Genomic DNA, 12733 nt, shown 5'->3' on the forward strand with positions numbered 1-12733 from the left:
GTTCAGGGCCGAGGTTCAATTGCTTCGACCAGTGGGCTTAGAACAAATAATGGAGGTGGCCCAAATGGTGGAAGACCGCAATCTAATTATCATTCAAAGCCCTAGCCCAACTAAACCCAAGAGCATCCCATACCACAGCCCAAATCTCCCTCAACCCATTATGACCCAAAACAGAAGCACTGTCTCTTTCAATCTATACCCACCACAACGCCCTAACTATTTTTCTAGAAATTCTACGACCTTCGAGAGGCTGACCGATGCAGAAATTCAAGCCAAAAGGGATAAGGGCTTGTGCTACAAATGTGACGACAAGTTCACGATTGGCCACAAATGCAAGAATAAGGAGTTGCAAGTGTTATTTATCAGGGAGATGGAGGAGGAGACGAGGAGGGAGAAGTACTACAGTCCGACGAACTGAGCTGCGACACCGACGGGGTAGTGGCGGGCGATGGAGAATGAAGCTAGGGGTTGGGGCAACTGGTGAAGCTATCCATTAACTCTGTAGTAGTGCTCACTGCCCTGGGGACCATAAAACTGACCAGAGAAATTGGCCAGAAGGAGGTGATGGTGTTGGTCGACAGTGGAGCCTAGAATAACTTCATTTCAATAGAGTTAGTCCAGCAGCTGGGAATCCCTTTATCAGGCACCACTAGTTATGGTGTGATAATAGGGACTGGATTAACTGTAAAAGGGAAGGGCATTTGCAGACAAGTGACTTTGAAGCTACCGAGGCTAGAAGTGGTCGAAGATTTTTTGCCCCTAGAGCTGGGTAGTTCTAATGTCATACTTGGAATGCAATGGTTACGAAAATTAGGGAATGTAGGTCGACTAGAATAGTTTGACAGTCTCCTTCACTATGGCAGGAATGACAATCCACTTGCAAAGGGATCCATGCCTCAGTAAAACTCCAGTGTTGCTTAAGACTATGTGGAAGGCCTTCAAAGAGTAAGGAGAGGGGTTGCTACAAGAATTAGGATCCATCACGGTCTCTTCCACCTTCTCTGATCAGCGTCCGCTAGTGATCTTTGAAGATGTCCTGGAAGAATTTAAGGGAGTCTTCAAGGACAGTACGCAACCACCACCAAGGAGAGGGTAGGACCATGCGGTGACATTTAAACCTGGAGCATGACTCGTCAATGTACGACCATTCAGATAGCCCTACTTCCAGAAAAATGAAATCGAATCCCTAGCTAAAGAGATGTTAGCAGCAGGCATTATCCAGCATAGCTTGAGCCCATTCGCTAGGCCTGTGCTTTTGGTAAAAAAGACAGATGGAAGTTGGCGATTTTGCATTGATTATCGAGCTCTTAACAAGGTAACCATTCCGAATAAGTTCCCAATACTATTCATTGATAAACTATTGGATGAGCTAAATGGAGCAATGATATTCTCAAAAATCAACCGTAGGTCGGGGTACCATCATATTCGGATTAAGCCAGAAGATGTACCCAAAACTGCTTTCCGAACCCACAAGGGACATTATGTGTTCCTTGTCATGCCCTTCGGCTTGACTAATACATCGGCCACCTTTCAATCCCTTATGAATGAAATCTTCATAAAGTTGCTTCAAAAATGTGTGTTAGTGTTCTTTGATGATATATTGTTGTACAATCGAACAGAGCTTGATCATAAGAGCCATTTGTGCATGGTGTTATAGATCTTGGAAGACAACCAGTTATTTGCCAACAAAAAGAAGTGTTCATTCGGTCAGAGGAAGATTGAATATCTTGGGCATATCATTTCAGAACAAGGAGTATCAGCGACCAAACTAAGGTGGCAGCCATGACCAACTAGCCTTCACCCAAGAACCTTAAAGAGCTGCATGGTTTCTTAGGATTAACGGGCTACTACTAGCATTTTGTAGAGGGATATGGGAATATGGATTGGCCTCTCACTCAATAATCAAAAAAAGATAACCTCGAATGGAATAACAAAGCTGAGGAGGCATTCATTGCACTTAAGAAAGCTATGACGACAGTTCCTGTGTTGGCTCTGCCCAATTTTTCTCAACCGTTTGTTATTGAAATGGATGTCTCTAGAATTGGCTTAGGTGCGGTATTGATGCAAAATCAACGACCCATCGCTTATTTAATCACATTCTTCTTCCTAGAGCTCAAGGAAAGTCGATCTATGAAAGAAAGGTAATGGCTATTGTCCTAGCAGTACAAAAGTGGAGGCATTACCTATTAGGAAGGCGATTTGTAGTAAGGACGGATCAGAAGAGCCTCAAATTTCTCCTTGAGCAAAGGGTCGTAGATACAGAGTATCAGAAGTGGTTAACTAAGTTGTTGGGGGTATGACTTTGACATTGAATACAAACTAGGGCTGGAAAATAAAGCCCCCGATGCATTGTCCCGGAAGAGGGGTACAGTTACACTCATGTCCCTCAGCATCCCAAGTGTTTTGCATATTGAAGAGGTGATTAAGGCTGAAACAGAAGATCAGGTTTTATGCCGCATTCAGACTGCTATAAAGGATAATCCATCTTCGCATCCTGGTTATACCCTTGTGTAAGGGGTCTTATTATACAAGGGCAAAATTACCTTACCCAGGGACTCTTCCTTGGTATTACTGGCTTTACAGGAAGGTTACGATAGCAAAGTAGGCGAACATGGAGAATTCCTTAAAACTTATAAAAGAATAGCAAGCACATTTCATTGGATTGGAATGAAGAAAGATATTAGAGATTACGTGGCTGCTTGTGAGGTTTGTCAACGGTTCAAATATTCCACTCTTAACTCCAGCCGGCTTATTGCAGCCATTTTTGATTCCGGAGTAGGTATGGGAAGATATTTCAATGGATTTCATAGAGGGGTTGCCTAAGTCAGAGGGTTTTGACTCTATTTTGGTAGTTGTGGACCGCCTTAGTAAGTATGCTCATTTCATCGCCCTCAAGCACCATTTCACCGCTCCCTCAGTTGCATCGATTTTCATTAAGGAGATAGTTCGATTACATGGGATGCCTCGCTCAACTGTATCTGATCGAGATAAGGTCTTCTTGAGCAAATTTTGGAGCGAAATGTTTCGCTTACAGGAGACTAAGTTAAAGTACAGTTCAGCCTATCACTAGCAAACCAATAGTCAAATAGAGGTGGTTAATAGGGGAGTTGAGACTTATCTGCGTTGCTTTGCCACCTTCCGACCGAAAGGGTGGCACCAATATTTATCATGGGTAGAACTCTCATATAATACTTCTTTCCATGTCTCCTCACAACTTACACCCGTTCGCATCTTATACAGGAGAAAACCCCCATCTCTGTTTACTTTTAAGAAAAGCACCACTGTGGTTTCTTCCCTTGACCAACAGCTTGTGGATCATGATAGGGTCTTAGAGGAGCTCAAAATACACTTGCATCGAGCTCAACAACGCATGGTGGCCTCAACTAACAAACACGGACGAGCTGTGGTTGGTATATTTAAAAATGAGGTCGTATCGATGCAAATCCCTAGCCCAGTAAGTCAACGAAAAATTGGCCCCCCACTACTATAGACCCTTCCAGATTCTAGCAAAGATTGGAAATGTTACTTACAAATTGGAACTGCCACCTAGAACCTTAATTCACCCGATCTTTCATGTGTCACAACTAAGAAAAGCTGTGGGAGAGCACCATCTGACAACTCAGCTTCCAATTATACTGGGTAAGGATTAGGATTTATTGGTGGAACCAGAGGACGTGCTGGGAGTTAGTGCTACCTTATCAAGGAATGCTGATGACAGGGAAGTGTTGATCAAATGGAAGGGACTGTCTCCAATGGAAGCCACATGGGAACTATATAGCCTGATCAACCTACAGTTTCCTACTTTCCACCTTGAGGACAAGGTGGCTGAATTGGGGAGGGTAATTGATAGGCCACAAATTAAGTACACGTATTCTAGAAGAATCAAGAAAAAAGTGGGAAGGATGACATCAACTAAATTTTGTTAGGAAGCCAGTAATGTAACCAAATTCTGTTTTACTGCACTTATAAATACTAGACCAGATAATAGGGGAAGGGATCTTTTCAAGTGAGAAAAATCAGGAGTAGGAGAGAATTTCAGCTCTCTCGAAAAGTTGTAGACACTTTCTATTTTCTATAATTGAGCATTCCATTAATATAAAACTTCTTAAGTCCACACATATCTCACTGTTATTTTGATAATACTGATCGGATCTTACCAAATATGCAGTTGGAAATGAGTTTTTTGAAAAAAAGGGGGGCCAAACATAGGCTTATTTATTTAAAAACTTATTTATATATTTATTTTACAATTACATTAATTACTAAATAAATAATTAAGTCAAATTAGAGATAATATTAGATTCATTAAAAAATTTAAAAGATAGAGTACAATTAATAGAAACACTGAAAATAAGAAAATATTAAATCATGTCACTAAATAATCGTGTTTGTTACTCTCTCAAATTTTTTGAGTATTCTTTTTTTAATTAATTATGTTAACTATTATTGATTACAGTATTAAATTTTAATACAAATGCTCAAAATAATAATAACAACAACAACAACTTATTGTATTAAAAATGTATAACAAAAATGGATTCGAACACTCTTAATCGATTTCTTTACAAAGTGAACGAAGGGGCAAAATTGTACTTAACCAAAATGGTGCAAAGTGAATATTGTACACCATTGATGCCAAATGGTGTTTGGTGCACACATTAGAGCTGCTCTAAGAAAATATAGAAAGGCATGTAAATTGACTAATGATGAAGATATAGAATAGAAATGAATTTGTTTCATATGTGAAATCTCAAGTTGCTTAGATATAAAAGTAAAAATTTTGTTGTTTGTACATAAAAGTAACCCAAAGAAGTGGCTGAAATGATGTGGAGGATAAACATTGAATGAAAAGGCTAAATGCATTTTAAATTGACAAATAATATAGTACCATATTACATTGTGTAAGGCATCATGTAAGCCTTGATATACATGTAACACTGTCCTAAAAATAATGAATATATAAGAACTAAACAGTTAGTACCATAATTATCAAACCCGGCCCGAACTGGCCGATCGGGCTGGAAAACCAGTAACTCAGGCCCCTGATCGGGTCTGGTAGAATGTTTTTATAAATATGCAACTCACTCGGTAAAAATCGAGTTGACTCGTCGAGTTGATCGAGTTAACCAGCGATTTTTATATTAACTCAATCAGTTGACTGGTTTGACCAAGATTTAAATGCTTGTCCATAAATTTTTTGTTCTCAAAAGGACTTGAACTTTAGACCTCTAGACTAAATGAGTATCACCTAACCACTAGAGATCAAGAGTTTATTGTTATGTATTTGCAATAATTATATATATGTAAATCATTTATAGTTTGTTAGAAATATTTTTAAAAAAATTATAGTAACTATTTTGATTAACATGAATTGAATATTTAACAAAATAATATATAAATAATTAATAATAGATATATTTTTTTTCTTTTTGTTTTATCTAAAAGAAAAACTTTATACTTTAAAAAATATTTTATAATTATTAAGTATTGACCCACCAGTTTAACCACTAACCTACCGGTTCGACCAGCAACTTGAGACCCGATGCCTTGACCACATCAATGGTCGGGGTCGGGTTTAGTAACTATGGTTAGTACAATCTAATTCTTTCAATAAGCTATGTTCTTTAAGATAGTAATCCAATACTCGATAACTTGAACTATCGCACATGATGATTGAAATGACCCTATCAACTTTGATCGAGTATAAAATAAATTTACGAATAAATGTACTTCCCTTTTGTAGCAGATAATATTACAAGCACCAGGTAAATTCATATGGGCCAAAGTGAAAAAGAGAAAATGGTAGAGAAATTTGGCACTTGTTCATTGAATTGCAATATTTGGGTGGACTAGTCTAATTTGATTTGATCGAGGAAAAGTTGATCAATCCTTGAACCCACTGAAGGATGAACAAATTTCCAAAACTCTTGATTCAAAATTCTTTAAACTCATCTCCTCAAGATTGATTTTTATATTAATACAGCAAGGAACCAAGTGTAGTGTGCAAAGAATCATAAAATGAGCAATTTTACCAGTCTAAAGTTCAAACTAATATTCAGATTCCAAGATTCATCGGTTACTCATTGTAACAAGGTAGATCTTTCAAAATGAAACTTTAAATCTTAATAGCCGTGTAAATTTGCCTGCCCATCACAACCTGTTGACTTCTTTACCCGGGACCCTGACTTTGAAAAAAGTGTGTAATCCCAAATTTCTACGAGGAAAGTAATTGATATCATGTGGTTCAAATAATTAATTGGGACGACTGGTAGAAAGAGGATGATCCTCGCTATGTCGGGTAGCGCCTATCATGATATGACGACTACTGTAGTGTCAGCTCGACCGATGCTACCTTTGCTTGCTCGTAAGGTACAGACAGCTTTGGCATATTAGGTGACGCTCATCATATTAGAGTGGTAATTGCTATGCTAGTCCGACCCCCGCCACGCGCGGAGCGACTGCCGTCTACTCGAACAATATTGGAATCGGCCAACAACCATCCGAACGATTATCATTAAACCCACTACCCGGATAACCGAATAAATGAAAAAAATCTTCTGAGGAGCGGGCAGGTCTCATGGGGACACATGGATGACAACTATCCAGCAGTTACGTGACGTTAGACTGAAGGGGACACGTGGATGTCAACTGTCCAACGGTTACGTGATGCCAAACGCCTATAAATATCCCATGGGCGAGTCAGATAAAAAGGTTCTTTCTTTTTCCAGAAAAAATACTTCTCTCTATCACTATTGCAATTCTAAAATCTTTTATCTAAAAACGATTACTGATTCTCACGCTAGAGATAAAACAGGGAAGGGAGCCCTAGCCTTTTTTTGCAGGATCACTGGAGGACAAGAGACCACTCTTTCACTAAAAAAGACACAGAGTTACATCAGAACTATTTCAGTAATGAATGTACAAGGAAGAAAGGATTCTTCATTTTTTATTCTAACGCGCTTCTCTTGACAACATAAGTAGAAAATGTATAGAAAAGTAAACCAATTTTGCACTCTTAAGAAAAGTAAACGACACTATAAACTGCCTTTCCTTCTAAAGGGAAGCCAAAAACATATGGCAAGACAAGACAAAACTCCACCTACATTGCCTCAAATGTCAAATAATAGATAGAAATTTATACTAGAAGCACGAAGAGAAAAAATGCAATGTAGTACTCGACTACACTTTGTAGTACAATAGAATTTATTTTTTATTTTTTATTTTTATCCTCCAAGGTGCGTCCTTCCAAAATTATCAAATATCTATATGCCTTTCAACTGTTGACACATTTAACAGGGATTCCACAAAAAAGGATCCAATTTTGATTTTGATGAATAATACTAAAATTCAGCTTCAACATGAGATATATAATCTCACTAGCAGGAAGTCAAATAATCAAATCAGAAATGAGTAAATATCAACCAATTTTAATTGTAAAAATTGCATGGAAGGAAACTGTAGTTGGTAGATGCATAGGGGAGGGTGTGTTGGGAATCTACTTAACGTGTGCAGCGAAAAATAAAAATGGTTTTTGATTTCCACTAGAATTCATCTTTGTGTTTAGATAGGAATTGTGATAAAAGATGTACCTTTAAAATTCTGCAAACCTTTTGTCATTCTTTTCGTTCCAACAACTTCGATATGTCACCCACGGCTGTCAAATTGTCCAACCTTCAACGGTGATCTACACAAAGAACAAGATTGCGGATTAGGGTTTTCTTCCTGTGCTAGCAAGAATAAAGAATTTTCTATAGAATTGTAAACCCTAATCAGTTGTATATATAAGCCCAAACGGGCTTGGCTTGATCCGATCCAATATTTAATTAATCTATTTAATTAAATTCGGTCCGTGAATTAATTAATTCGGGTCTATAAATAACCAACTCAATTAATTAATTTATCCAACGTTTGTTAAATTAATTAATTGACAAATTGCAATCTTTCAATTTTCTTTGTGTGCGACCCATCAGATTTCCCATCACGATACCTAATGACGTAAAATATTATTTTGATTTAATTAAAATTGATAAATTAAAACACTATTTTAATTTATCACCAATTCACACTCGCCGTCCCAGATTGACATCTAGTAATGTGTCAGGGCAATATATGTGACAAAAAATGTCATATGGTATAACAAAATCAAACTCGTTCGTTTACCGTGAAACTATAATCCCTTCGTCAATATGATTCGATCAATTACAAGATATAAAAGTGTGTCAATCTCGATTATTGATCATATCTTTCACTCCACTATTAAGTTAATATAAGTCGAAAACTCATTGAGTAAACCTTGGCCAAAGATTTCGTTATCGACTTAATTGAATAAAATGCAGATCATAATATCTTACTATCTAAGAGTGACGAATCCTCTATTAGTCATTCACAACCTTCATATGATTCTTGATATACCCGAACGATACTGTATTAGCGGCTCTTGGCAGAACAACATCCAACACCGTGAAAGCATGATTGTCATCACATAAGGTACGATGATGACCTCAAGTTAAAAGACTAATCTCACTACCGAACGTTAGAGATTAACCACTGATACTTAAGATAGTTATCCATGTGGAATCTCTAGGTGAATCTCCAATGTTTTATTCTATAACAAAGTATCCACGTATTCATTCAAGTGTCACCACATTTTAGTTTGTGAGATCAGCTACTTACTTCAGAAGTAAGAAATATCACACGTGATGGTCTATTCGTAATAACGATATCCATATCTCATTATTACTTATGACCACAGACAATTTAAGATTCAATCATATATAATTTATATCTCACAATCACAACTCCTTGTGATTAACAAATTATGAAGATTTGAATCTACGAATTCTATTATTTAATTTAATTGTCTATTAATTAAATAATAGATCTGTCATTAAATCACATTAATTATATATTAGAAGTACTTATGTCTAAGGTTGATTGGACCTAGGGCATAACATTTACAAGGGGAAAGTCTAAGTAACAAAATAATATATGTTGATACAAACGAAAAGGAAACTAAAATAAGTAAACAAAGAATAATTAAATGCTCAAGGAAGTTTCAATCTGCCTTAGATATATACAGGAAGGCCACACAATGCTCACTTTCTTCTCTCTAACCTAAAGGCAGATAAAATGATAATAGAAATAATGTAGGCATTGCCACTACTTTACCCAAAAGCTACAGCTCAAGGAGGAGGTACATTCTACCCTATATCACCCAAAATCAAATATGGGAATACACCAAAGCCCACTCCCATTGTGTCTACCTCGTTTCAAGCATGCTCCTGCATTATATGGTCTTTCACTTAGCATATGATCCATTTGATTTCCACAAGTGAACGGTATCGCAAATAAAGTAATAAAGAGATGAATGAAGTATCGTTCCCAGGAGAACTTTGTACCTAATCAAAGATCAATTAATTTTAACTCTAATCGATTAGTCAAAGTTGTTTGAATGATTTATACTAATTTATCTAATTAAATTAATAATTACAATGAGAAAGTTTGAAAGTTTTGTAAATTTCAATTGAATGTTATAAGACATAGAATCCCGTTTATTAATCCATTTTAATGCAAATTAATAATATGACAATAAGTGCAAATTCTTATTGATCAATTTTTCTAAGTTAATTAAAAGCATCTTTCGATGTCAATTAAATATATCATCTCATATGATCTTTATATATCTCTATAAAAGATGCGAGCACGAGAGCATGCATTAAAAACATTAGAACCCCTATAGAAATCATGCAAAGCATAGCAGTATATATTTATTCCTTAGCAGACTTTACAATAATTGTTATAAAGTGTTATCTATCCTATTGCTTCTCTCGAAAATGTGGCGTGTATGATAGCCATTTTTTGACGTCCCTGAAATCTTGAAGTGCATGCCACGTGATTTTTCTACTATTTTTAATTTGTGATCCAATCGTCCAACGGGTTTCAATTAACCAGAATCCAAAAGTGAGAATCGAAGTTATTTGCTCCGATGAGTTCTCTGTAGATTCTATCTTTGTTTGATATTTTAGAAAGCTCTTCTTTTGTAGATTCTATCTTTGCTCTGATGAAATTATTTGAGTTTTCTCTTTACTCAATTTTTTGATTGTTTATATTTTTAAAATTCTCTATAGATTCTATAATTGCTTCGATGAAGTAATTTAGAGAGTATGGTAACTGAAAATGCGTTATTTTAGATTTTATTTTATATATAATATTTATTAATTACCACCTGAATTTTGAAATTCTAAAAGTTTTCTCTAAATTGAATTGAGGTATAGTTAATGCCTAATTTATGTATTCTTTTCAGAGAGTGAACCGTTGAAGTGTTTGGGCTTCTAATAATTTTGCCCAAAAATTTATGGGAACAATTTACATATACCTCTATCGTGATAACTTATAAATAATAATAAATGGATAAATTTTATTTTCAATCCCACATAATAATAAATTTATAATAATTATCTATTTGTCCATAACTTATTTCTATTTATTTATAAATTAAAACTTTACTAAATTTAAACATATTTTAAAATCTTTTAATTCCCAAGATATTGTATTTTTTTATTTTATTTTTTATAATAATTTTGTAATGCAATGTATTGCACTTTGTTGAATTATGTTTGACACTCTTTTATCATATGTTTCTATAGTCATCGTCTCCACATGTAACAAAATGTGTTATATAAGGTTGTAATGTTGCTTTATTTTCATTGCCACTACTTGTACTTTCACCCCTTTTGACACCAACCATGTTACCTTCAGCCCAAAGGCACCACAAGGCAAACATCATGGAGCTCAGGCACTGCATACCAGCATTTAGGTGCCGCGCCGTTTGTCTTAGGATTGCACCGTTTTGGCCCGTTAAAAGCTCAGAAAGACTTCAAATTCGGGAAATGTTAAGGGAAGTATAAATATAAGATGGAGGCGCTTTGGAAGGGGTTCTACACATTGAGAGAAAAACAAATACAACATGGAATTGAAAGAGCAAGGTCAAAGGAGAAAAAACAGGAAATCAAGAGCTGGGATTTGAAATCAAGATTTGAGGCAAGAAGAAAAACCTGGTGCAAAATTTATCAACTTTTCCACATATCAATTCAAAACCCGGTAATGTATTTCAATATTGTTAGTTGTTTTTCTTCTAACATTATGAGTAGCTAAGATTTTCATTAGGGCAAACAATGTAATTTATTGAGACACTTTATTTCTTTTATTCAATGTTCAAAATTCTTTTGTTATATGTGTTGATTTTAATCATGTATTTAATACTTTGGATTACTTGATCACTAATCCAATGATTTTGTGAATTAGTTACGAACTGTGATGTGAGTTTTAGATTTAGACCACATATTAAAATTCGGTAATTTAGTATGACATGTAAAGTTACATATATTAACTATTGCGGTCGTTATATGAATTCTTAGAACAAATAATGCGTTTAACTAAGATTGATTCACTAGAGATATGAATTGAATTAGTTAAATAGGCTCAATGAGATCTCGAGATAGATAAATTGAATATAATAGAAGAATTTGATCAAACACTATAGTTGATTATCTAATCTTGGATTAATATTTAAAGGTGATCAATAAATTATAATTAAAAAAAATTAATTAAATACAATAGTCCCTGAAAATGGTGTCAAAACTTGATCCGTTTGATCTTTCGCAAGTGAACGGTATCGCGAATAAGTAATAAAGTAATAAATAAAGTATCGTTCCTACGATGACTATGTACTTAATCAATGATCAATTAATTCTAACTCTAATTGAATAGTCAAAGTTGTTTGAATAATTTATATTAATTTATCTAATTAAACCAATAATTAAAATGAACAAGTTATGAAAGTTTTTGTAAATTTCCATCGAATTTTATCAAGACCTAGAATCCCCCTTATATTATCCGTTTTAATACAAATTAATAACATGACAATATATGCAAATACTTGTTGATCAATGTTCCTAAATTAATTAAAAGCATCTCTTGATGTCAATTAAATCTATCATCTCATGTAACATTCTTATAACTTTATAAAAGATATAAACATGAAAAGCATGCATTAAAAACATTGGAACGTCTATAGAAATCATGCAAAGTATAGCGGCACATCTCTATTTCAAATCAAACTTTACATTAGTTATTATATTGTGCTATCTATCATATTGTTTCTTTCGAAATCAATAAAATTCACAATCAATTAAGTTAGTAATCAAATAATTGAAATGTCATTAAATCCTATAACAATCATTCAAGAATAAACACATATTGAACAACAAATTATCGAATTTATATTAAAACATCTCATCAATGTCTTAATAATTAAAACCACAATCTAGCATTACAAAATTACATGAAAACATGTTTAATTGGAATAACATAACCCGAATTTTAGATAAATGAAGGAGAAGATGGATCTTGAAATCTTGAATCTCTTCAATAATTTATTAATGAATCCCCAATATATCTTTTTTGTTGTCTCTCCAAAAATCAAGGTTGAAACTCCAATTTCTTGAAAACTTGTAATTTCCCTTTAATTCTCACAAGAATAATAGATTGACCTCTTTTTGATAATTTTAATTGATGAATAATGGTATATAGGCCTTGTTTGAGCCATATTATTTGAAAAAAAAAAATACATTCTTCAATAGTAATTTGACATTATTTCAACTACGTATTTTTTAATAAAATAATATTACATGTAAATTCAAAACATTTCCTTATTTCTTAACCACACATTTCC

The sequence above is a fragment of the Olea europaea genome, chromosome 5 (assembly GCF_002742605.1).
Source record: "Olea europaea var. sylvestris chromosome 5, O_europaea_v1, whole genome shotgun sequence".
Classification (NCBI taxonomy): Eukaryota; Viridiplantae; Streptophyta; class Magnoliopsida; order Lamiales; family Oleaceae; genus Olea; species Olea europaea.